Source organism: Neofelis nebulosa, chromosome 6, assembly GCF_028018385.1.
Source record: "Neofelis nebulosa isolate mNeoNeb1 chromosome 6, mNeoNeb1.pri, whole genome shotgun sequence".
NCBI classification, from domain to species: Eukaryota; Metazoa; Chordata; class Mammalia; order Carnivora; family Felidae; genus Neofelis; species Neofelis nebulosa.
The window spans coordinates 13,983,417-14,010,784 of NC_080787.1; the positions used below are offsets into that span (position 1 = coordinate 13,983,417).

At 41.4% G+C, this 27,368-nt stretch overlaps 1 long non-coding RNA gene across 1 annotated transcript in view; it reads right to left on the reverse strand.

Annotated features, from left to right (window-relative positions):
• The window catches only part of LOC131513725 (uncharacterized), a 414,851-nt gene that overhangs the window by 15,282 nt on the left and 372,201 nt on the right, over nucleotides 1–27,368 (reverse strand). The gene's annotated exons all lie outside the window — the stretch shown is intronic.

Below are 27,368 nucleotides of genomic sequence, written 5' to 3' on the forward strand. Positions count from 1 at the left end.
CTATTGAAGCACGGGGACAGGACCCGTGGGCAGGAAGAGCTGCCCCAGGACCATGAGGAGAGACTGGTTGTATACTATGGGGTTGGGGGAGGTAATGTCCAGGAGAAGGTTCCAGTGAGATTTTCATATGCTAAAAAAGACTCAGAGGATACTGGAGGCCTGGCCATTTCCAAGCTAAGGTGGTTTGCCCTCTAGCAAAACATTAGCATTAAGACAGTAAGGAGTTCTTGGAGAAACCTTTCACTCTGCCAGCCTCAAGTATCTGTCAATGGGCTGCAGGTTATAAGGACATTTAGTTCTACCTGCCATTTCCTTCTGCCTTTGTTTCCCATCACTATGGGGGGGGTGACGGAGACTTAGGTCCGGCAGGACTAGGATCTCGATCAGTTCACCATTTGTTTACCCTTTCCTTTGTTCTTGGGCAGCCAGGAATGTCTGAGGAATATCACACACATCCCACTTGTGGGGGGGGGGGGGGGGGTGCGGCTGGTCAGCTTGCCTGAGGCTCCCTCATCAATTTCACCTATACCTCATCAGTATTACTCTATACCTGTTCTATTGTTACATAAGCAAAGAAAATAAAAAAGATTTCAATGAATTCCTATTAGTTTAATGGGGTGGTATTTTGTAAGAAAGAGGAAAGAAGGAAGGAAGGAAGGAAGTTAAAAAGAGAGGAAGAAAGGAAAAGGAAGGAAGGAAGGAAGGAAGGAAGGAAGGAAGGAGAAGGAAGGAAGGAAGGAAGAAAGAAAAAAGAAGGAAGGAAGGAAGGAGGAAGGAAGGAAGGAAGAAAGAAAAAAGAAGGAAGGAAGGAAGGAGGAAGGAAGGAAGGAAGGAAGGAAGGAAGGAAGGAAGGAAGGAGAAGGAAGGAAGGAAGAAAGAAAGAAAAAAGAAGGAAGGAAGGAAGGAGGAAGGAAGGAAGGAAGAAAGAAAAAAGAAGGAAGGAAGGAAGGAAGGAAGGAAGGAAGGAAGGAAGGAAGGAAGGAAGGAAGGAAGGAAGGAAAGAAGGAAGGAAGGAGGGAGGAAGGAAGAAAGGAAGAAGAAAAAAATAAGCAATGAAAAACTTGTGCATAAATTTCAGTTTCTCTTACTTCTCCGGTAGAAAAACGAACCTGCCAAAACCAGCTGGGAGGCCACAGAAGTTAGCATGGCTTCAGAAACTCATTATCTATAAATAAGTACTTCTTGGAACCCAGTGAATGAAGGTGACCAGATTTTTACCTACCGTAACTTTAAAGCATAAATCATTCCAACGGTTTAGGTGAATTATCCACCACCTCATTTACATATTTTCAGATGTATTTAAATTAAGAACGGAAGGCTAGGAATTCCCTCCATAGTATTTAAATGGAGAATGTAAAGAGAATCAAAGGAGTAAAAGGCCTTGTAACCACAGTCATTATCTCTTCCAAGCTACCTGGGAAACATGACGTCCTTCATGCTTAGAGGGCATGGAGTTTTACTCTCCCGCAAGATTCTTTGAACTGCGGAGTCAGGTTCAAATATTAATCTACATTTACAAGTAAAGAAATTATACCTCTAGTTTCTCATCATTGTCCACATCCTGAGCCTTAATTGAAATATCAATATCAAAAGTACCAACATCCTCACGCTCTGACTTTAAATTGAATTAGGACAACTGCAGAGCTGTAGGGTGAAGACATTTTACATGATAGGGTATCACATAAGTCAAATAATTAAAATTTCTTAAGAAGTAAAACGGTCTATTATAATGTGTCCTACATACTTCAACTTGGCAAAATTAAATTAGCCATTTCCCTATCAAATGAAAAAAGCAGGTCTAACATGCGAATATTTTTTGTCAGTCACCTGGGATTCTATCCATTAGGCATGAACTAGATTAAGTTTCTGAGCATAACTGGTCATCTCCCATCACAAAGTTTAATATCACTTATGAGTAAAAACCCAAACAGTGTCATGGTGTGTTGGAGGTCTGGCAGGTATTATTTTACCATATAAACAATGTAATTAGCATTTATTTTGCAAAACCCAAATGACAGTTATGTTATTCAATAATAATAAATGCTTACTGACATATACCGACTCTCCCTCACTTGATTTCTTTTTTTTTTTTTTTTTTTTTTTATGAAAAGGACCAGGGACCATCTTTGTGTTTCCCCTAAAGCCTGAAACAAGACCTCGCAAGGAATAACAGCAAGGAATCAATGCTTTAGAGTGAAAACAATTGTGGATGTACCTGGTCAAATACGTATGAAATTAAGCAGAGTATGAACGGAAGAATCTTATAAACTAGCTCCCCACAGGACTCCAAATAAAAGGTCCGAATTCAACCTGACAGCCTTAGCTCCCTACCAACACACAACAAAGCGCCCCCAACTTATCAGGGAGTTATAACTGCCTGTTAATGTCTCTGCCATCAGAAGGCAGATTCAGACAGTAGAAATGCTGGTGGTGCCGAAACTCCTCCTAGGTAGCTAGAAGCTTCCAGAAAAAGCTGGCTTTCTCCTGGAACAGATTTTGTTACATGTGACCGAGACGACCTTACATAAATCCTCTCCTCTCATCTGTGTTCTATCTGACTCAAGTTCAAAATCCAGGCAATGCTGCCACACCGAGTGTCAGTCTCCCAGCGACATGACAGAGATCTGTGTTCTGGTGGTCGGCTTGAATTAGGCACTGTAGGAAGCAAGTGACACGAATGTTCCTATCAATAGATTTCGGAAACGAAGATCACTCTGGTTTATTCATAGAATCGAGAATCCTAGAGTATTGAATGTGAAGGATTTGTATAGATCACTGATTTAAGTCACTCCATTTAAAAAGGAAGAAAACAATGTTCCTCAAAATGTAGGGACTCATCTGGGGTCTCAAGGCACAGCTAAGGAACCAGGGTTCCAATCTTTATAACTCTGGGGTCTTTCCATCACACAACAAAATTTCCCACAAAGCTTGCATTATGAGCTTTTATGAGTTGCCTTATGAAAGAATTACGCTAAGACTGAAAAGGAAGAATTGATAAAAATGTAACTAAGCCATACGCCAATTTAGGCGTCTTTTTACTCCATCAAACCATTTATAGCTCTTTGTTTTTTGTTTTTTGTGTCCACAGAAAGCCACACACATCCAGAAGAGACACACACCCACATTAAGACATTACTATTTGGGGCTTGCACATGTGGGTGGCTGGTTGCCAAAGCATGAAGAATGTCCTCGATTGGAAATAGATGTCTTTAAAGAAATATGACCAGCCTACCCCCTCTCTCATGTCAAACTAAATACTAGTGCATCAGTAATCACTAAGATCACACTCTGCCCAACCAATAATCCAGTCTTTTTAAAAATTTTTGTAAATGTTTTTATTTATTTTTGAGAGACAGAGCATGAGTGGGGGAGGAGCTGAGAGCAAGGGTGACACAGAAGCCGAGGTAGGCTTCAGGCTCCGAGCTGTCAGCACAGAGCCCAACGTGGGGTCCGAACCCACGAACCATGAGATTATGATCTGAGCCGAAGTCGGACGCTTAACCGACTGAGCCAGTCAGGTGACCCCCAGGAATCTGTTCATTACACAGTGGTAAGAATATGCCACCAGCCACTCAGAAGGGAAGTCATTCTTTCAGGAATCCCAAGATATTTACTCAAACATTTCTTGGGGATAGTCTAAGAGCTATAGAATCTACTTCCTGTGTAGAGATTTCCTCCCTGAATTTACGTTTAAAGGGAATAAACTTCTTCTCTAGGAAGTTTCTTCTTCTCTAGTACCATAGTGCTGCCTGTCATATCTTTTTACCTCTTGCTGTTTCATAGGGAGCTCTTTTGTTGTGGAGAAGCAGCTAGCTCTCTATGTATTTCTATTCCAGTAGGTTATAGTTAAAAAAAAAAAAAGCAACAAAATACTGTGTAAAATGGAAACAAAATGGCAATTGCAAGCCCTTTTGGGCTGATTTAGCCCTATCTTCCCATCTCCAGATACACTAAGAAAATTATGCCTTTCTGTTGCCCCAAGTACCATAGGGCCCCCAGGCCTGGCCCCCAAAGGTTCCATGCACAAGCAGGGGGAGGGGGTAAGGCGATGTTAGCAGAGTTCAGGTATTACAACCCCACCACCTTCAAAGGACACAACAAATATTATTCAACTCCCTTTCTTACCTTATCTTTCCTTTCCACTCTAAACAAGTTAATTTTCCCTTCTCTAAGCTCCTATTAGGTAGATGTTTGGTTCCCTCATTTTATTTGCTCTATACTGCCTTGCCCTATTTTTTGTGATTTTTCCCCCCAACATTTTTCCTCTGCCTTTTTTTTAAGCCTTTCCTGACCTCCCCAGTAAAAGACGTGGCTCACTCCTAAGAATCCCCTGTGGTTAATGAGACAAACTCATACGACAGTGTGCATAATACTTTTACTCATCTGCATATCGATCTTCCTCTCTGCCAATCCCTCTAACGTCAGGACAACATCTTAACTTTAAATCTTATAATACTTTAAATCTTATAATACCTCCCAGCACAAAATAAATATTTGTTGGAGTAATTGACTGATACCATAAATTCCTGCATAGGTAGCCCTCACTCATTGGCTATTTTTTTATGTTGTTGCTTTGCGACTATTATCCTAAGTGTAACCATCCCCTTTTCGATCTACTGTCCTCCTGCATCAGCGACAGTCAATGGGAACAGGTAGTCTCAATTCATGTGATTGGCACTTGGGTGTGAACATTCTTGTCACTGCAGATAAAGTCAGAGATGCAGTAATGCTAAGCTGATACATAGAGCGGCCACTTGGATTACCTAAGAGAGGATATGGGTAGCTGCCATTCTCTCTCCCCTCACACAGAGAACAAACTTACACGCCTGGGCTGGCCCCATGTCCAGAACAAAATGGTACCGTGATTGTTCAGCCGTCTCGCTCGGTAGAACACGTCAGTGGCCCAGTGGTGGGACACTGGAGGAGTAAGCAGGAGCTGGGAAGCATCCTTTTTCACTGGGGACCTGTGCTCATTTGAGAGGGATCTGTTAGAGAATCCATTCCCCAAACAGCTTGTTTTGTTTTGTTTGGCTTCCTTTGTGTGTGGGCTGATTGTCTTAAGCTGCCAAAGCAGGAAATCAATGGCATTAAAAATGTGTTCCTATGAAGAAGCAAATTATCTCTTTTACCCTAATATTCATCAGAGATTTCCTGAAATTTCGAAAACAACACAAAACCATCAGTGACTTTGCGGTGATTCTTCCCTTGGACTGCAGCTAATTTCAGGCTCTCTCTTTCTGCACTTTCAAGTTGCTAATGTCTGTAGCGGTATGCAATATCACGCCAGCTTTAATTCAGGTGAAGCTAAAATTAGAGGTAAACTTGCTGGTTAAGTGGTCTCGTATCACATATCACACCGAAGCTCAAAGTAGACACTTAGGGCTAAATTTTTAAAAGGGCTCTCCAAATTTGCATCGACAAAACCCTCATTGGTATGCATGAGCAGCTGTCTGGTTACCCACCCCACCCCACCACAAGCTGGTGACTTCCTTATCAAAGGCTATACAAATCTGGGGCTAAAACTATAATTGCAAATTGATAAAACATTGAAACATTGACTATGAAACCGTGACCGGTACACCCTTACCCATTGTGCTAGAATGAGCTATATCGACCACCCGCCTTTCACACGGTATGTGAACTTTTTCTGTGATGCCTGCCTTTATTTGGACTCAGTGGTGATATGTACGCTCTCATCCGAGCAAGTATTATCACCAGACCATAACAGAAACAATTCCTCTGACACCAAACCCAGCAGCTGGGGAATAAAGCACAAACAACCTAAATCTTCAGAGGCTGATTTGTAAACCAAATGATCTAACAAAATAGATATAATTTTTTCCTTCATGCACTCACTCTCCATGTGAAGACTGTTACCAGGCTGAGTGTCCCCCTCTCCGCAAATTCGTATGTGGAAGCCCTCACCTCCAGCAGGAGGGCATTTGGAGGTGGGGTCTTTGGGACCTAATTAGGGTTAGAGGAGGTCATGAGAGTGGGGCCCTCATGATGGGATTGGCGCTCTTCTAGAAGTGGACACACCAGAGAGCTTGCTTTCTCTCTCTCTCTAGGCCATGGAGGTACCCAATGAGAAGGGCAGTCACCTGCAAACCAGGAAGAGAGCTCTCACCGGAAATCAAGCTGCCTGCGCCTTGATGTTGGACTTCCCAGCCCCCACAACTGTGAGAAAATAAATTCCTGTGGTTTAAGTCCCCCAGCCCATGGTATTTTGTTACGGTGGCTCGAGTGGACTGAGACAAAGAAATAATTGTAGAAGTGACCATGTAGACAAATACATAGGTAAATACTAACGTTACAGCTGCTGGGGGATAGGGCAGCACTGAATGGCTCCACGTGGATTTAGGTCCAGCTGTACATCATTAAGCATACTCGCGGTGCAAGTCTTCAGCTGGCAAAAGTTTCTCTCTTTAGCCCATTTGGAAAAGGTATTCCCTTTGGGGGGCTGTTTAATAAGTCAAAGACATAACAGAAACAGTGTTGACCTCATTAACATAAGCTCCCTTCTCCTGTTTATAACTTGCTCATAAACCTTCATAACTGCTCAGTAAGAAAAACGTCTGGATGATAATAGTCCTCAGAGGGGGTGTTGTTTGCAGATCAGTGAAGCCAGGCCACATGTCCCTCCACCAAAGAGCTTTAAAAGTGCTACTCTCAGTGAAAACAAAGCTACTTTAAAAATTATTAACAGATCTAGACCACTGTGTAGAGGAGAATGTGAGCATACACAATATAGAAGAGACTTCTTTATAACATCTCGATCAGCTTCGTGCAGGCTTACTCACAAATGCCTGTGATTCTAAAATGCAGTCAGTTGCAAGGCTCACCTTATATTCAAATTTGCTTTTGAAAACACACACATACACATACACACACACAAACACACACACACGTGCACAATGATATACTCATGGATAGAGATACTCAGCCTAATAATCAGTGTTATGTGAAAAATGTGTCATAAAATGAGTAAAGGAGTGACATTTATTTCTCCATTCTCTTTCTCTGTACGTGTATATGTGTGTGTTTATGTGTGTTGGAAAGTAAGGAAGAGGAGGAAAACCTTTAATCTTTGAATTTGCTCCTACGATCTCCAAAGTTTTGGTAAGGTGTGCTGGGCACACACAGGTTCCCAGGGAATACAGTGAGACAGAAAGAAATAGAAGGTCACTGAGGGGAAAAGAATGAATCAAAAGGGAGCAGTCTTGATGTGGCTGTTTCTTCTTTAATCAACAACGTCTCATTAGCAAATGATAGCAAATTCAGTTTAATTTCAAGATATACTGACTGCACTCCCCCAAGCATCTCGTATCTTTTCATATTGGTTAAACACCTACATTCACTATTCTCTGGAATCCAAGAAACTCGATGAGTACCCATGTCCAAGTTAGAGTCCAGAATTAATTCAAATTAATTATGAAGCATAAAAGCTATTTCACAATAACATACATAGTCTTTTAGTTTAGAAGCAAGTGAGGCTCATAACCAACATGGTACCCAACACATAGTAACCGACATCAGTATCACTAAGGGTGGGTCAACTGGACATACTTCCTGTGTCTCACCCCTGAAAGAGTCTAAAAATGAGTGATGTGAGCCTAATTGAAATTGTAGATCTAATTTTCTCTGAACAGGAACAGCTGTGAGAGGAACAAGTTGAACAAGGAAGCACTCTGAGAAATCCAGCTGGTGGAACTTTCTGCGGGGGGGGGGGGGGGGGGGGGGACCAGCCAGCTCTATTCAACAGGTACATGGCACACGAGGAAAGGGCAAAGGAAAGGTGCACCGACTCCTTGTGAAAAGCTACTAAGAGATAACAACCAAGTGTGATGGGTGGACCTTACCGGACCCTACTTTGAACGCACCAACATTAAAAGGTATCTAAAGGCTAATGGAGGAAATCTGAGTAGGAATAGGATATTAGTTAATATTAAGGATGTTGGTGTGATCACGTGATATTTAAGTGGGTGGTTAATTAGGAAGATGTCTTCATTTTTGGAGAATGCCTTCTAGGGCATTCTTGGGATTAAATACCATAAAGCCTATAATTTATTTTAGATATTTCAGCAAAAAATGTATAAAGCAAATATAGTAAAAGGGATGCAAGTAATTATTAAATTTAGCTCATGAGTTGTCCATTACTATTCTCTTTACTTCCCTATAGGTTTGAAAATGTCCTAGTGAAAAAATTAAAGCAAATGAAGCTACATCGACAACTACACAGGTGACACTATTTCAGCCTTTTAAAAAAATATTAAATAGGGACACTTGAGTGGCTCAGTTGGTTGAGCATCCAACTCTTGATTTCAGCTCAGGTCATGATCCCAGGGTTGTGAGATCCAGCCCCATGTCTGGCTCCATGCTGACAGCATGGAGCCTGCTTGGGATTCTCTCTTTCTTCCTCTCTGCCCCTCTCCCCTACTCATGATCTCTGTCTCCCTCTCTAAAAATAAATAAATTAATAAATAAATAAAATATTAAATAAAAGGATGTTTATAAATGCACCTGAAGACCTATCATTAGGGAGTTGATCAACTAAAAATAGAAGAAGAAGAAGAAGAAGAAGAAGAAGAAGAAGAAGAAGAGGAAAGAAAGAAAGAAAGAAAGAAAGAAAGAAAGAAAGAAAGAAAGAAAGAAAGAAAGAAAGAAAGAAAGAAAGAAAGAAAGAAAAAAAAAAACTATTATGTAAATCCCAGCTTTATTTCCTCGTTGATTTACTTTGTGAAAGTACCTTAACAGCTGGGTCCACTAGACATTAGGAAGAATATAAGTCTTCCTCTGAGAATCACGAAGCAATAATGTTTTATAAACTATATGCTGCTCCTTATAATCACAACTTATACAAATCCCAAGTCTAGTTCTGACTTGGTTCTCACCTGGTGGTCACTTTCCTAATTGCAATGAACACGGCTAAGGCCTTAACGCAGAAGAAGAAATGCACCCTTAGATTCACAATTACAAATATTCACGCCTTCACATGCATTTCCTGTATTTTCTATCATCCGGCAAGGAAAGAAATAATAGTACCTTATTACCAAATAAAAGTTACCATATGCATGCACATATATAAAGTAATTTATGGTTACTGAAGACAGTTCTCTCGGTATATGTTTCATTTCTCCCCAATTCACTGTACATCCTTCCCGAACACGGTCGGGATCTGAGGCCAACCTTATCAAGTCGAAAGAGACCACTGTCTTTACGGCTTGCTGGGGTACCCAGCAAGAGGGACAAGAGTCCAAATAGGAAACTCTATGTTTTGCAGGTTTGGGGGACACCAAGCAGATGTTCAGCTTCTAAAAATTCTACATCTCCTCATCTCTCCACTTTAGTTACTTGCACCAGATCTTTCTTGTTACATTACCACTGAGATGAATTATTTTATATAACCAATCGTGTGAAAAATGGCTTAATACAAGTGACCAAGTTTATCAGAAATTAAAGGGGCAGAAGCAGCTCATAACAGAGGATGCGGGATGTTCAATTCAAACCCAGAAGCCAGATGGATAATGTCACTGAGCTTCAAAGAGTACATGAGAACTGAGAAGAGCACCTACCTGGTTAGCAGGTGGCCCACGAGCCCGGAGCAGTCATGGTGCATCGGGTGGGAGCAACAATGCACTCCATCAGCCGGGGACGCGTAGGAGCCAGAGCCTGTGAAACACAGCCTCAGAGAAAGGAGGTGTCTAGGCAGAGGCCAATAAGCACACGAGGACACAATCTGCAAAGGAGATACTTCCTCCTTGTTGCCATGGGACTTCCAATGCCCTAGCCACACGCTATCCCGGAAGAAGAGGAGAGGAAAATACGTGAGAGAGGAAAATTCCCTGATTGGGATTTTAAACTGACTTAGAAGTTTTGGAGAAAACGGTTTCCAGGTTTGGAGAAATATGGCCACCTTTCTGCACATTTGAGTTTTGCCTATAAATTTCAATCCCACTACCAACCACTTAGAACACAGCACCTGATTCTCTGTTTCAGACTCAGGGAGGCAGGCTTTCTCAGCTCCTCAAGGCCAGAGAACTCAAAACTGCTAATAAAGAGCTGAATTCTTTCCCCTTTCCTTCAGCAAGATTTTCACAGGTAAACCTTCTTCCGAGCCAGCTTCCCTGGCTTTCAGGACTATGTAAAATTGTCAGCGCCTGCTATTGTAATGTGTTTTAACACAGCAGGCTCATGAAAGGTGGCAGCTGGAAGCAGGTGTAAGATGGGGGCGGGTTTGGCCAGCTTCGAAGAAAAACCGAGGTTTGCCCGGTGAGGAATTTGAAAGCAAATGTAGACTGCCACCTCCAGACTGCACCAAAGCCAGGAAACCGTGTTTGACTTTACGACTCAGAGAAGAGTAGAGTCAAATACAATCACAAACACAAATGCTACAAAAGAATGACACCCCCTGTCCACATCGGCGGGGTGAGGACAAGTGTCTTGACCATAAGGAAAAGCTTAGAGATGAAGAATTCTGATGAGGAGTGTAGTAGGATTCAATCATCCACAGCAACCCACCCGAGAAGATGGAATTCAAGATGGCTTGGCTTTTAGGCAGTTGCATGGTCTGAGGAAAGGAAAGGGGGTGTTCTTTTCAATGGTTTAAATTTTATAAACTTTTTTTTTCCTTTCTTGCAGACATCTTAGTTCATTGACCTCAAAGAATTTGCTTTGAGTCTCCACTTGTGACATCTCCCTAGACCCCTCTTTTAAGTACTTATGTGAGTGAGTGAGTGTGTGTGTGTGTGTGTGTGTGTGTGTGTGATTTAAGCAGTGAATACAAAAGCCTACATATCCCCAGTGGTTAAAAGATATTTTAAAAAGCATGGCAATACATACAATATTCCCTACAAAGTACACAGAGCAAGATACCAGAATTAGGGTGTGATTCTAACAAGCAGAATCAGATAATAGGATTTTGCTAACATCTGGTGTTGACCACCTACACACATGTTGATTTTTAGAAAAGTGATATTAAGAACACTTTTTTTCTAAATGTAAATGCAGTTTGCAGAGTATATTGTTATGATACCACAATAAATTCGCCAACATATCTGATCTGACATTGTCATTGGACCAAGCGACTAGTACTCACATCGTGCACCCTTATTTTGGTTAAGACCCTTTTCTCTAAAAGACCTAGACCTGTTTCTCTCACATCAACTTGTGTTTCACTGAGTGATGGGATTCTAATCTGCTCTTCCTGACTTGTGGCCTTTAACTCAAGCCTTGACCCTAAGTCCCGAAATATTCCTGACAACTTGACTCGTCGGCATGATATATAGTGGCACCTAAAACCACACCATTTCTGACCACCCTGGGTCAGAAGCCTGCTTCAGCCCCGCCTGCAAAATTTAGCATGAATGTCTGAGCCCTTGTAAGAGGAAACATGAGGATATGAGGTTTCTACCAATGCTAACCACCAAGCTGACTTCCCAATTTATTTCTGTGATCCACGAAACTTTGGAGTCTAGAATTCTCCCAGATTAACATTGTTCAGCAATATCTCCACTATCAATAGGTTTGAATTTTATACTAATTGCCAACACAGTTGTCATTCACTCACTCACACTTAGCTAAAAAACAAAGTAAAACAACAACAACAGCAACAACAACAACAACAATTGTATTGACTATCTCTTATGTGTGGGGAATGGTGAGAGGCTCAGGGACATAAGCCTGAATTAGAAGCAAAGTTGACATTTGCTTATACAGTGAAATTTGGAAGGATCACTTGCCCCAAATATGTCTTTTCTCTAAACCCTGCTATTGTGCCTGGATTGCCTACATTCAGATGCAAAAGAAAGCAGAGTGTCTAAAGGAAATACTAATTACATTTCTTATCAGCAAAAATAGAGATATAAAGTAATAACTAACTGTGAAAATAAAATACATACTAAATTATCCTTTACTTGGGAAGCATACAAAGACTAAGAGAGTTTATTATCCATAGTCAAACCTGTCTGAAAAAGTTAGGAAAGGATTTAACTCATCCATCAAGAAGAAATTGGAACCCTAAGAGACAAGAGGAATGGTCAACACAGAAATTTATCAAATACATCAGTAATGTTAATTAATATTATGAATTAAAATAAAAAGCAAAATAAAAAGGTGAAATAAATGCGTTGGGAGAAATAGTCACGAGAGAGGCAAAGTTTGATGGGTCTTGTGTTCAGGAGTAGAAAAAAGTACAGAAACATCCATACTGGTTAAAGGTGACTTTCAATGGGGTCAAAATGTGTATATAGTTTGGAAGAAATCATTTTGTAAGTAAACAATGAAATTCTTCCAAAAAAGATTGCTATGTAAGGGTAAAAAAACAATAAGTAAAAAAAAAAATCTTCAAAATCTCTTCTGTGTGAGATTCCAGTCACTTTTTTTAAAGCAGTTTCCACGCCCAATACGGAGCTTGAATGCATGACCCTGCGATCAAGAGTCACACGTTCTACCAACTGAGCCAGCCAGGAACGCCATATTCTAGTCACTCTTGTCTGCTATTTCTCTTCTGAACACATTGAGGCTCCAGCTAGGAAATCACGGTCAACCTGTAAGAAACCGAGCCATTCTCTCCTCTTAAGAGCTGGGTGGCAATGCACCACTAAACGCAGTTTCTGAAAACCGCGTTGTCAAAATTTTGGTCTCAGGACACCTGTACATGCCTAAAAATTATCTGGGCCCCAGAGATTTTTGTTTATATGGGTTACAATTGTTACTATTTACTATATTAGTAGCTAAAACTTAAAAAATTTAAATATATTTATTTAAAATGAATTATGATAAACCCATTATTTTTCAATGACATATTTTTATGAAAAATAATTCTGTGCCCTAAAGAAATGATAATTTGTGAGAAGGGTGGCCATGCCATGTTCTTTACCTTTTTATAAATGTCTTTAATATCTGCTTAATCGAAACAGGTGGATCCTCATCTATGTGCCCATATTCAATCTGTTGAGCTATGTTGTTCTGGATGAAGTATATGAAAAATCTTTGATTTCACACAGATATATACTTGAGGAAATGAGTAGTATTTTTTTTCAACGTTTTTTATTTATTTTTGGGACAGAGAGAGACAGAGCATGAACGGGGGAGGGGCAGAGAGAGAGGGAGACACAGAATCGGAAACAGGCTCCAGGCTCTGAGCCATCAGCCCAGAGCCTGACGCGGGGCTCGAACTCACGGACCGCGAGATCGTGACCTGGCTGAAGTCGGACGCTTAACCGACTGCGCCACCCAGGCGCCCCAATGAGTAGTATTTTTAATAGCCCTTCAGATAATTGTGGATATGATTTTTTTTAAACTACACAAAAACTCAGTAAAATGAAGGATTTTTTTCAGTTTAGTTACAATGTGGAATCTTAAATCATCTAAGTAAACATTTTTATTCTATTATATTAAAATATCTTGGTTTAAGGGTTCTAAGGTGGCTCAGTTGGTTAAGAGTCCAACTTCAGCTCAGGTCATGATCTCACGGTTCGAGCCCCACATCGGGCTCTCTGATGTCAGCCACTTCATATCCTTGGATCCTCTGTCTCTCCCTCTCTCTCTCTCCCTCTCTCTCTCTCTCTCTCTCTGCGCCTCGCCCACTCACTCACACACAGGACACGTGCTCTCTCTCTCTCTCTCTCAAAAATAAATAAACATTAAAAAAATACATTGGTTTATCTCACACAGTGAATAGTGCCTTTACCACATAAGGTTTTATGACATCATTCATTGATAGTTTAGAATATATTGATTTACTGAGTAATGATGATCTTCCAAATATTCACACATTTCACAATACAGCATCAAAAAGTTACATTTGTTAATATCACCATTGGGCTCATCAGAAAAAATCTCTAAGAACTGGGAAGGTCTCAAGCTCATGAAGGGTAGATACAAGTTTTCAAAAATTTAAATTTTCACCTGAGATTTTAAATTTTCTCCTTGGAAACAAATACTGTAGTTTGTTTCTTTTTTTGTTTTGAATTGGCATTTTGGAGAAAATATCTGTGAAAGACACAAATCTGAAGGACAGCTGGTGTGTCAGTGGTTCTTTCAGGGAAACACGGGACTGCAGGCAAAAGGCCAATAGTTCAGCTCAGAACTTAACTCAAGATAGCCTCAGTAGAAAGCAGAGAAGCTTTATAAATATTTCCCATTTTGTTAGACAAAACATTAAAAATATGTATACTGGGGTGCCTGGGTGGCTCGGTCGGTTAAGCGTCTGACTCTTGGTTTCGGCTCAGGTCATGATCTCACAGTTTGTGAGTTGGAGCCCCGCGTCAGGCTCTGCACTGACAGTGCGGAGCCTACTTGGGATTCTCTCTCTCTCTCCCTCTCTCTCTCAGTCCCTCCCCCACTCACATGGGCATTCTCCCTCCCTCTCTCTCTCTCTCTCAAAATAAGTAAACTTAAAAAAAAAGATGTTTGGGGCTCCTGGGTGGCTCAGTTTGTTAAGCATCCGACTTCAGCTCAGGTCACGATCTCATGGTTCATGGGTTTGAGCCCTGGGCCGGGCTCTGTGCCGACCGCTCAGAGCCTGGAGCCTGCTTCGGACTCTGTGTCTCCCTCTCTCTCTGCCCCTCCCCTGCTCATGCTCCCTTGCTCTCTCTGTCTCTCTCAAAAATAAACATTAAAAAAAGTTAAAAAAGATGTTTACTGAAGGGTCAAGATTTAGTAAAATTAATAAATCATATTCCTTCGTTAAAGACATTTTTAAAAGAAACTGGCTTGTATTTTCCTTTTTAACTCTGAAGACTACAAGGACCTTCTCAATTTGGGGCCACTGCTTTGGTTATTGTTAAGGTGCTAGACCTTTTATACACCATTCCTTCCTTACCACCATGGCGAATGTCAATACTTTGCAAGAGGGAAATAATATCTTAGCCTTATTATAAAAGTAATGTGTAGGCACCTGGGTGGCTCATTCAGTTGAGCATCAGACTTTAGCTCAGGTCATGACCTCATCGTTTATGGGTTTGAACCCCGCATCAGGCTCTGTGCTGATAGAGCCTGTCTGGGATTCTGCGTCTCCCTCTCTCTCTGCCCCTCCCCGGCTTGTACTCTGTCTCTCAAAAATAAGTAAACATTAAAAACATTAAAATTAATAAATAAAAATAATTTTGATATTGCAGATCCTCTAAACATGTCTCAAAGACCACCAGGGATGGATGGACCACTCTTTGAGAACCACTGTCCTTAAAACACACACACACACACACACACAGAATGACAAGGAGTAGGCTCTTATAAATATTTGCTGAGTGAATAGAGAAGCTATACGTGTGTGATGCTTTAAGCGCATTAAGGATTACCCGCCAGTCAAATTTGCCAGAATCAGTATTGCTTTCCCACCTGTACATACCTCCCAGGTCCTGTGTAAGAGAGGCCTAGATTGGACCAGCAAAGCCGTGGTGAGAGAAAGTAGATATGAGGAGCCAAAGGGTCTTTTGACAAAAGCAGCAGGTTTTTTAAAAAAGAAAATCAACAAAACCAGGTGAACCTTTGAAATCAGTGTTGAATCAACACCTTTTCTAGAAGGGCCTTTTATATGGTCTAAAGAGTACCTTAAAATATTTCAGCATAGACAGTATATTACAGTCACGGGTTAGTTTTCATGTATATCCCAGGGGCGATTAATCAACGTTTGATATATTTCCATTAGGATACTCACTACAGAGTGTTTAGTTAGCATCTGAAAGAATAATCAAGAGTCTACACTCCTGGGGAGTTAACCAGTCTCAACTCTCTTGAAGGCTTTGCCATCACTGAAGGGTTTCATAATTAGCACGAGAAATGGCTTTCTACTGGTGAGACGAGTTTGTGGTTGGCAGAATATCATATAGGCATCTCTGCCTTTGCAGGACAGAGTGTAAGGATCTGAGGACAAAGGCAACCTACAAACTTTAGAAGGGGGACTCCAGGCCCTGTGTTCTGACTCATAATGACACTGTCACTAGCTACACACCTGAATCACGAAGCCAGGATCTGTTCACATCTGTCTCAAGTGGACTTTTTGCTTGAGTTTGGCAATACACCTCAGAAGGACAGAGCCAAGACTTTGTTGAATTTAAAAAATTGGGATGCCTGGGTGGCTCAGTCGGTTAAGCTTCCACCTTTGGCTCAGGTCATGATCTGGAGCTTCAGGAGTTGGAGCCCTGTGTCAGGCTCTGTGCTGACAGCACAGAACCTGGAGCCTACTTCTGATTCTGTCTTCTTCTCTTTTTTCCCCTCCCCCATTCGTGCTCGCTGGTGTTTTCTCTCTCTCTCTCAAAAAATATTAAAAAAAATTTTTATTAAAAATTTTTAAATTTTTTAAAAATTTATTTTTGAGAGAGACAGAGACAGAATGTGAGTGGGTTAGGAGCAGAGAGAGAGGAAGACACAGAATCCAAAGCAGGCTCCATCCAGGCTCTGAGCTGTCAGCACAGAGCCCGATGCAGGGCTCTAACTCACAAGCTGTGAGATCATGACCTGAGCCGAAGTTGGACGCTCAACCGACTGAGCCACCCAGGCGCCCCCCCCCCCAAAAATTTTTTTAAACGTTTTTGCTAGGTCACTTCAAAGAGGGCTTGTGGGACCAAAACCAAGAGCTCTTAACCCTGAGGTTCTCCATAGGATGTAATAGTAGTCACTCAATAGTGTTATCTTTTTCCGAGGAAATAGAAGACTTAGCCACTCATATTCATGGCTGGTGATATGGGAAAAGTAAATAAATGTCTGCCAAGTTTTTAAAAAATTGCATGTTTAAAATTTTATTTCTTGCCTCCTTGCTAATAAGGCTTTGTATGTAGTGACAGAATTCAGTCTGAAACTTGGCTTTGGACACACACCATCCAGTAGCAAGGCTCTGAAATCCTCATTTATCTCAAACAAAAATGCTTGTTACAAAAAAAAAAAAAACAACTCTTAAAATTTGGGAAAAGACTAAAATCATCTCCCAACAAAGGCTAAGATAAAAAAGTGAAAAAAGAAAGAGGGGCGTCTGGGCGACTCAGGTGCCGACTCTTGATTTCTGCTCAGGTCATGATCCCCGGGTTGTGGGACCGAGTCCCGAGTCAGTCTCCTTGCTGAGCATGCTGCCTGCTTAAGATTCTCTCTGTCTCTCCCTCTGCCCATATTCCTGTGCTCATGCTCTCTCTCTCCCTAAAGTAAAAATAAATTCTAAAAAGAAAGGAACAAAGCGGCAGGTAACAGTTGAATTAGTGAAACAGACAACCAGACAACGTTTTCAACTGGAAGCATAATGAACCTATGCAGCAAAGGATTAATCTTGCCCAAAGGTAAGTTTGACTCTCGCCCTTGGCTTTTGAAAGGTAATGTCTAAGCTTTTGGATCATCGAGCCTGATGATAGCATCTGTTTACAACCTTGGACCATGCCAGACAGCCTATACTAAAACTGTGACTTATGGTGAGGGGTCTCAGGCCATGCAGTAGCCGCTCAACCTTGGAAGGGGCTGGAGTCTGGTGGTCGACCATGTCTACATGACTGAGCTGCACTAAAACCTTGGACACAGAGGCCGAGGTAAGCTTTGCTCGTTGTCAATACTCTGTGTATGGCAACACACATCGTTGCTGTTACAAGTTAATGCTGCCCACACAACTCCATTGAGCAAGGGTAACTGGAAGATCCTTACCTGCGACTCTCCTAGGTCGTGCTCTATGGCCCTCTCCCCTTGGCTGGCTTTAATCTGCATCCTTTTACCGTGACAAACCATAACTGTGAGCATATCAGCTTTCGGTGAGTTCTGCAGGTCCTTCTTGCAAACTACTGAACCTAAGGGTGGTCTTGCTTATCCCTGAACTCGCACCTAGTGTCAGAAGACAGGGTGTCTCAGGGACTCCCACAATTTGTAGTACCCAATACAAAATGACGTTACTCCTCCAGAAGCTAAAATGGGATTAAAGGCAGCCTCAGAATAGAGAGAGAGAGAAAGTAGACTAACTGACCTGATCTTCCCCTGCAGGGCTAGAAACTGAGAGAAGCGTCTAAAGATCAAAAGGACTGAAAAGGAAAGGGACAAGTGTGATACCTTAAGCCCAAACTACAAGTGTTAGGTGACATGAGACACTATATTCAACTCACCTCAATTGTATGTACACAGAATGCTGACTTTCCCTCACATTTTTGAACTAGAATCACTTGCAGGAGCAAACAGTGTGGCCTGAGTAGGGAAAGGTTCCAGATGGTAAAGCAAAAGGGTCCCAGAGTCAAGGTGCTGGATGGAGACAGCTCCCCCTTTTAGCCCTAGGGGATGGCAGCCTGTAGTTAAGTTCGGAGCAGCAGTGGAGGAAGGGAAAGGAACTGGCTTTCAGCCAATCTGACGACTTAAGAGCTGCCTGTACCCCCATGTCTCAGCCAAGTCCCCAAGTTCACACCTCATATAATGGCAGATGAGAATGACAAGTCAAAAAAGGAAAACCAGCGCTTGAAGGGCCTCGGCGTGGCCAAGGGATATATTTCACAGTGAGAAGTGTTTGGGAAACACGATGTTTCTAACATCCTGGACGTGAGAGTCGTATAATATCCCAAAGAACAAAACATCAATTTATTTTCCCTTCAGGATATTCTGTTTTTCTCTCAACAGCTTATGTGTACTGTATACACCAGCTGAGGAAGGACAGGTAGGTGGGTTTTAGAAACCTGTTCTCTTGAAAGCTGAGAAGACAGCCATATTCAGAGTCGCATCTGTTGAAGGCTGTACGATTGCCAACAGTGTTGCTCTGCACGGGTTACAGGGCAGTCCTCTGAAATGGAAGCATGCTGTCCAGCCAGCCAAGAAGGCAAACTCCCAATTCCCTTTCCTTTCAGAAGCCACTCCCTTTCCTACAAAGACCAGGCCCCGACACACTGTGAATACCCAAGATGTGACAACACACTGTTTTCAAGAACTTTGTGTTCCAGAGGCAAGTAAGGATTTGGGGAGAATGCCTGGTTTGGCCCATCCGAGCTTCTGCTCTGTGACGTTGTCAGGAGACCCAAAGAGGCTAGTGCGTCCCTGCTTGCTCCTCACATCCTCTTCATCTTCAACCTTCCCGCCTCCATCAACAAGCTTTTTTTAAGTCATGGATAAGCCCCTCATGAAAATCCGTTTTGCAAAGTTCCCAATTTGCAAATGAAAGAAGTAGATTTTGTTTGTTTGTTTGTTTCATTAAAGAAACACGGCTCTGCAACTTAGGGATCCGAACATTTTTCCCAAACCAAGTGGATCCCGTCATTTGGCAAGCTGCGAGTGTTCTAAATGCTTTTCACACGTTGAGAAAACGGGCAAATAAGATGGCACCTGGGCTTAGGTGGGAATCACCACACCACATGAATCTGTCAAGTGACCTTTGATTTTAAATAACTGCATTTAGTTTAGTAACAATTCATTTTACCAAGAATATTTATAGAAAATGTATTTTCTATTAAGACAAACTTTTCCTTAAGTTCTTGACACCCACCCCTACCAACTTCTCTCTCTCTCTCCCTCCCTCCCTCCGTCCCTCTCTCTCTCTCATTCTGTGTGTGTGAAACACAGACCTTTTGGAAGCAATGGTCTCTCTCTCTCTCTCTCTCTCTCTCTCTCTCTCGTGTGTGTGTGTGTGTGTGTGTGAGAGAGAGAGAGAGAGAGAGAGAGAGAGAGAGAGAGAGAGACCATTCCTTCCAAAAGCCTACCAAGAAAGCTACATAGGTTCCCTCATTTTGGATCACGGCTGGATTCTATACTATCTCAGGAATCCAAAATACAATCAGAGGAGATCTAAGTAAGAGAGACTGATAGCCATCCATCCCTTCATATATTCATTCTCATTTAAAAGAATATTGTTCATTGGGGACAAAATGGTAGAGAAGACTGTTGTGGTCTCAGCTCTCATGAAACTTGGCATCAAATGAGGAAAACAGAAATCTAGTAAGGCATCCAGTCTGATATTAGGTTTTATACGGCAGGTATGTTGTGCCTTGGGACCATACTGGAGGGTTTACTACCAGGAGTTGAGCAGAGGAAGTGATATCTGAGGTGAAACCCAAAGACTGAATAGGAGTCAAGCAAGAGAAGAGGGGAGGGAAATCTGTTCCAAGGAGAAGGAACCAGAGGTGAAGGATCATGGGTAATTCTAGGAGTGATGTAGACCCTTTGTGAGGAGCATCAAGGAAAGAAGCAGAAAAGACTGGCATTAGCTGGGTTCTAGGTATCCTTCTGTGCCACACTGAGGAGCTTGGAATTTACCCAGCATTGGGCTTTCACTAAAGGATTGCCGACACAATTAAATTAAAAACTTTTCAGTGGCTTTAGGATTAAACCTAATCCCCTTAAATGAGTGAACACAGCAGTAGGAAGCGTAGCATCAGGAATCAGACACCCATCAAAAGATGCCTAAAGTTCAAAGAAAGGAAATCCAGTTTGGGGCACAGCATTGAACAAAGAGTTCATTACAGAAGTATGAGTTACTGGAAAATAGGGCCACCAGTCCAGATCATGACTAACCAAAGGATCAGCTTGATGCTGAGCTAGATCTCCTGACATGATTTCTTTTACTCCCTGTCCTAGATGATAAAAGAGAGAAAGAGAGAAAGAGAGAAAGAGAGAAAGAGAGAAAGAAAGAAAGAAAGAAAGAAAGAAAGAAAGAAAGAAAGAAAGAAAGAAAGAAAGAAAGAAAGTCAGTCAGTCCAGTATGAGCCTCCACCTAGAGTGTGAGAGACTTAGTTCCAAAGATTAGAGGGATTGGAGGGATACGGGGCCCTCAGTTCAATGATTCATTTTTTCCTTTCTGCATTTATTCATCCAATACTCATTTGCAGAGGAAGTCATTCTAGAAAAGCATCCATCTTTCCTCAATAATTCAATATGTATGTATGTAAGTGAAATAGCAGATTTTGGAAAACACCTGAAAAACTAAATACACATACAATTCGTTTCAGGTGCCTCCCTAAGGTAAAATACCTGATACAATATTAGTAAGAGACAAATAGAGAACGAAGCAATGTTTATGGCCAAAATACCCTGACTTCACTAGCTGGGAATATTCTAGAATACGATAGTAATATCAGAATCAACCTAACAACCAGTGTGTTATTTTAAGCATTATTGTAGCAGCCTGCCAGTCAGGGTATTTTATTGAGGATCTATTATTTTAAGGAAGATTCAGAGCTTGATGTTGGAGAATTAAAAAAGACTAAGGAATGCTGCCCCTCATTCCATGAGATTATAATCTAATTGTAAATTATCTAAATGTACAAGATAGGAAAATAAGTGCTGAAGGAGAGTCCCCACGATGGGAGCAGGGAGTGTGCAGGAGGTTTGTCAGGACAAGTTCCGTGAAAGTGGAGGGACTGGACACAGGTCTGCAGAGATGGGAAGTCATAGGGTTTAGCAATGGCCATCTCACAGACCTGGACAAAGCTGCTAGTAAGATGTTGTCTCTTACTTCGTTTTAGTAAAAAATAAAAAGATTCCAAAGTCAGCCATATGCTTGAGTCCTGATCCAAGCATGCCATTCGCAATGTCACTATCAGCCTGTTCCCTGGGCTGTCATGTTTTTCAACTCTCTAACCAACTGTCATGATGAGACCTAGCAAACTAATACTCACCCTTATAAATCCCAACTACTCCTTATAAAATTGTAATGCATTTTCTTAGATTGAGAGGCAGATAGTTGGGTGTTTTCCTTCCTCTCCCAAACAATGCTCAGAAGCCTCTGAGGTTAAAATGTTTTCCTACAGTTTCAAGCTCTGATAACTTTCAAGGAGCCATTTTAGGGACGTTCTTTATGCCTTGGAGTGTTTTAGATGATGGGGTAGTTTACCAGTAGCCTAAAATTTACTTGACCTTTTTTTTTTTTACATTTTTTTAATGTTTTTTTATTTGTGTGTGTGTGTGTGTGTGTGTGTGTGTGAGAGAGAGAGAGAGAGAGAGAGAGAGAGAGAGAGAGAGAGAGAGAGAGAGAGAATGAATGTGCAAGCAAAGGAGGGGCAGAGAGAGGAAGACAGAGGATCTGAAGCAGGCTCTGTACTGACAGCAGTGAGCCTGATGTGGGGCTCAAACTCACAAAGTGTGGGATCATGACCTGAGATCAAATTGGATGCTTAACCAACTGAGCCTCCCACATACCCCTATGCGACCTATTCTTGAAAGGATATTCCTCTCACAGGCCAGTGAACCTGGGGACACTTTCTGAATCACACAACCTCTTGGAGGGCAGCTGTGACTCATGACAGTCCTCAGTGATATCTCCATCAGATTCTTTGTCTTCATGTCTCTTAGAGATTCACTCTTCAATGTCAAACAATTTGAGTTTGATACTCAAACTCAAAACAAATGGTATGCTTTATTGATAGGTCCTTATCAATTACTCCCCCATTCATTCCCTTCAGAAGGCTACACTGGAGAATGTCCAATTTTTATTCTCTGTCCCTACTAAGATAAAGTCTCAGTGCTATTATTGTTTCTGAATTGACATTTAAGGAGCCTATGAACCCTGTTTTAACAGCCTTTTACTTTCTCATGAATATTTCCTGAGCAAGGCCTCTCCCCAGGCATGAAGACGGACAGACATACATACTTTTATGCACCATGTCCCAACATTTACTGTTTATTATTTTATGTGCACAGAGTTCAAGACAATCTACAGTAGGGGCGGCATTTCTGTTTCAGGAAACTGTTAGAAGATCTCTTTAAAGAATATATTTTGGATCATTAAGAACTCCAGGAGAAGAAAATTTATAATACCATTTTGGGGATAGAGTACAAAAAGGATAAAATTTAATGAACCTTCATTTTATGTAAATACAACAAAACTTTGGATTTATAGAACTGACAACATCAGGGAACTCATTTAATTTTATATAACCCAAGGTCCCAAACTTAAGGAATTCATCTGTTAAAGTTATTACTATGTTAGTCTAAGGGCCAGTAACTTCATGAAATATGTATGCCAAGACACCAACCTTGAGTGGCAGAGAGCAGATCAAAGTTTCAGCTGATACAATAGAGGAGAAAATGGTTTTCTCATAAACGGAAGAGGGAGAACTCACTTGCAACAATGTCCCTATTGTAACTAAGAAAAGGGGCATATGAGTTCGTCACTCTTAATGCATTTGGAACTTGTTGGAAAGCCATCTTCTGGGACTGGTCCCACGAAGGAGGCAGGCTCAGGGAACTCTGGGAAATGTCCTCCAGAAACACATGGAAGCAAAGTGAAATTATTCCCAGCATGACTGAACTCAGGGGAAGCAGCTAATTTTGCACCAGGCCTCAGAGCTTAGGGTAACATGAAAAAAAGCCGGTAAACCAAGATGTAAAGGCTAAAGACGGGGTTGAGAAGGAGAAGAGCCAGAAGGGTGAGTCAGAGGGCTGGGAGAGAGAGCAGCAGAGTGGGGCAAAGATGCAGGGCAGAGACTCCAGATGCTTGAGAGTTTTTACTTATGCTTTACTGTGGTGCTACTTAGTCAGGCACTAGGGCCAAGATGAGGCAGCCGACCCACTAGGCTAATCTGAAAAAGGCATAATAAAGGAACTATTTGTAAAGATGTGAGTAGGATGTAAGAAAACTACATGAAATAGCACAATACTCCGCCAGAGGCAATAGCACAGCCACCAAGACTCCAGGGCTCCCTGGAGCGAGGGGAGGGAGCAGTCACGGGTACTTAGAAGCGGTGAATAGTGGTTAGAACGCCACCTTGAGAACCTGAGACCTTATGTTGAGGGACACAGACAACCTTGAAGTAGCTGTCGAGGAGGAAGCTAGAGGAATAAATAACCAGACCTCAATCTACTCCTTCTAATCTCCCGCCAGGACTTCCCATTGACTGAACCTGACCAGATGCCAGAGGGCATGGAGACTCCCTTGTGCAGTTCACATGAATCAGCCTCCCATTGCACAGGGTGGAGAAGGGAGGAGAGAGAAGGCAGAGAATCCAACAGAAGTTATTAAGTGTCAGAACCCTATTTGAAAACCTACAGCATACTAAGTAAAATCATTCCACAATACATCAGCCCAGGGAAGAAGGCTGCAGTCCCCAAGAGTGTCCAGGAACAACGTTGGATTTGGTCAGTCCAACCTACATCCTCAAAGAGTTAACAACATTTATTCTGTGCTCACTCAGTGCTAGAAACTGAAGAGACTGGCATCCTTCCTGTTTCCGAGACTCTTACAATCTAGTTTGTCGAAATGATTAAACAAATTATTTGTTGAATGTCTTATATATGTTAAGATAGGAGATATATTACATCTGTGCTCTTAAAGGTATTACATAATAGTAAGAGATTCACTTGAAAATCTTCGAGAGAAAAAAAAAGTTATTATTAGATGTTGTAGTACGAACTCTAAGAACTTTATGAGTCCGTAGAAGAGGAGAGATGGAGTACGAACTCTAGGAACTTTATGAGTTCATAGAAGAGGAGGAGTGGAGGGATACTGCACAGGAAGGAGACGTCAACCATTCCCAGGCACCATACCTGAAACCCTATCTGTCACTGCGTATTGCCACAGCAACTTTAGAAAGGCTGCATAGCAGGGTTTGGACCTCGTAGTCCCCGCCCCTTTCATCTAGGCTTCAGACATTCCTTCAACGCTGTAGTTAGTGCAGAGAGCGCCTTTGAGCAAATTAGGAAAAATGGGTAGACCAGTTAGGAGGCTATACCTCTTCCAGGGTGCAAGCAGCCATCTACCAGAGTACTGGGTTAGGCAACCACAGGCAAGATGAACTTCGGCTCCCATTTGCGCCCGTCAGGTGGGCCTCTCGGGTAGGATACAACCTGCATAATCATAAAAGGCAGCTCTGCATTCATTCATTCATTGATTCGTTCACTCAAGAAATTTTATTAAGTACTTACAATATACCAAGATGAAAAATTACTTTGTAATATTTTAGTTTTCCATATATGCTAGCAGTGGCAATAAATGGCTATGGTTTGGGTAAGCCATAAACTAAACTCTGAGCTAATCCTAATGCAAACTCTTTTGTTTTAATTTATTTAAATTCAAGTTGGTTTACATACAGTGTAGTAGTAGTTTCTGGAGTGGAACCCAGTGATTCATCACTTGCAGATAACACTTGGTGCTCATCCCAACAAGTGCCCTCCTTAATGCCCATCCCCCATTTAGCCCATCCCCCCACCCACCTCCTCTCCAGCAACCCCCAGTTTGTTCTCGGTCTTTATGAGTATTACGGTTTGTATCCTCTGTTTTTATCTTATTTTTCCTTCCCTTCCCTTATGTTCATCTGTTTTGTTTCTTAAATTCCACATATGAGTGAAGTCATATGATATTTGTCTTTCTCTGACTGACTTATTTCACTTAGCATAATACTCTCTAGTTCCATCCACATTGTTGCAAATGGAAAGATTTCATTCTTTTTGATCGCCAAGTAGTTTTCCATTGTATGTATGTGTGTGTGTGTGTGTGTGTGTGTATACACATATATATGTGTGTGTGTGTGTGTGTGTGTATATATATATATATATATATATATATATATATATATATATATATATACATACCACATCTTCTTTAACCATTCATCGGTTGATGGACATTTGGGCTCTTCCCATAGTTTGGCTATTGTTGATAGCTCTGCTATAAACATTGGGAAGCATGTGCCCCTTTGAGTCAGCATTTTTCTATCCTTTGGATAAATACCTAGTAGTACAATTACTGAGTCATAGGGTAATTCTGTTTTTAATTTTTGGGGAGAACCTCCATGCTGTTTTCCAGAGTGGCTGCATCAGTTTGCAATCCCACCAACATTGTAAAAGGGTTCCCTTTTCTCCGCATCCTCGCCAACATCTGTTGTTGCCTGAGTTGTTAATGTTAGCCATTCTGTCAGGTGTGAGGTGATATCTCACTGTGGTTTTGATTTGTATTTTCCTGATGATGAGTGATGTTGACCATCTTTTCATGTGTCTTTAGCCATCTTGATGTCTTCTTAAGAAAATTGTCTATCCATGTCTTTCTGCCCACTTCTTCACTGGATTATTTGTTTTTTGGGTGTTGTTTGATAAGTTCTTTATAAATTTTGGATACTAACTCTTTATCCAATATGTCATTTGCAAATATCTTCTCCCATTCCATTGGTTGCCTTCTGGTTTTGTTGATTGTTTCCTTTACTGTGCAGAAGCTTTTTACCTTGGGTCATTTTTGCTTTTATTTCTCTTGCCTCCTGAGACATGTCCAGTAAGAAGTTGCTGTGGCTGAGGTCAAAGAGGTTGTTGACTGTTTTCCCTTGTAGGATTTTCACAGTTTCCTGCCTGACATTTAGATCTTTCATCCATTTTGAGTTTATTTTTATACACGGTGTAAGAAAGTGATCCAGGTTATTTCTTCTGCCTGTCACTGTCCAGTTTTCCCAGCACCATTTGCTAAAGAGACTTTTTTCCATTGCATACTCCTTCCTTCTTTGTCAAAGATTAGTTGGGTCCATTTCTGCGTTCTCTATTCTGTTTCATTGATCTATGTGTCTGTTTTGTGCCAGTACCATAATGTCTTGATGATTACAGCTTTGTAGTACTGCTTGAAGTCTGGAATTGGGATGCCTCCAGCTTTGGTTTTCTTTTTCAGGATTGCTTTGGCTATTCAGGGTCTTTTCTAGTTCCATACAAATTTTAGAATTATTTGCTTGAGCTCTGTGAAGAACGCTAGTATTATTTTGATAGGGATTTATTTGAATATGTAGATTGCTTTGGGTGGTATCGACATTTTAATAATATTTGTTCATCCAATCCATGAATGTGGAATGTTTTTCCACTTCTTTGTGTCTTCTTCAATTCCTTTCATAAGCTTTCTATAGTTTTCAGCGTACAAATCTTTTACCCCCTTAGTTAGGTTTATTCCTAGATATCTTAATGGTTTTTCATACAATTGTATCAGATGGGATTGATTCCGTGATTTCTCTTTCTGCTGCTTCATTATTGGCATATAGAAATGCAACCGATTTCTGTACATTGGTTTTATATCCTGTGACTTTGCCGAGTTCACATACCGTTCTAGCAGATTTTTGGTGGAGTCTTGGGTTTTCCACATAGAGTATCATGTCATCTAATGCAAACCCTTTCAACATGAAACTATTTGCTACCAGGAACGAAAGAATGAAGGAGGGATCAGCAGGGCAACTAGATTAACAGAGAATTACCATGCTGCCCCCTAGCAAAACCTCCTTTTCCCTTCTGCGCTTAACTGCATTTTCCCACAAAGATATTTCCAAATTCTGAAGCCATGAGCTGCCTTGTGACCTTATTCTATTTTACTCTCTCTTTCCATTTGTGAGCCTCCCATAATCCTCTTTTTAAAACATACTTTGGACTTTTCCCTGATGGGAGTGCAGGGTCATAAAACACCCTGATGTAGCCCATCAGGAAACACACTGGGAAAAGCATGTTGGAGGCAAGAAATGCTACCACATTGA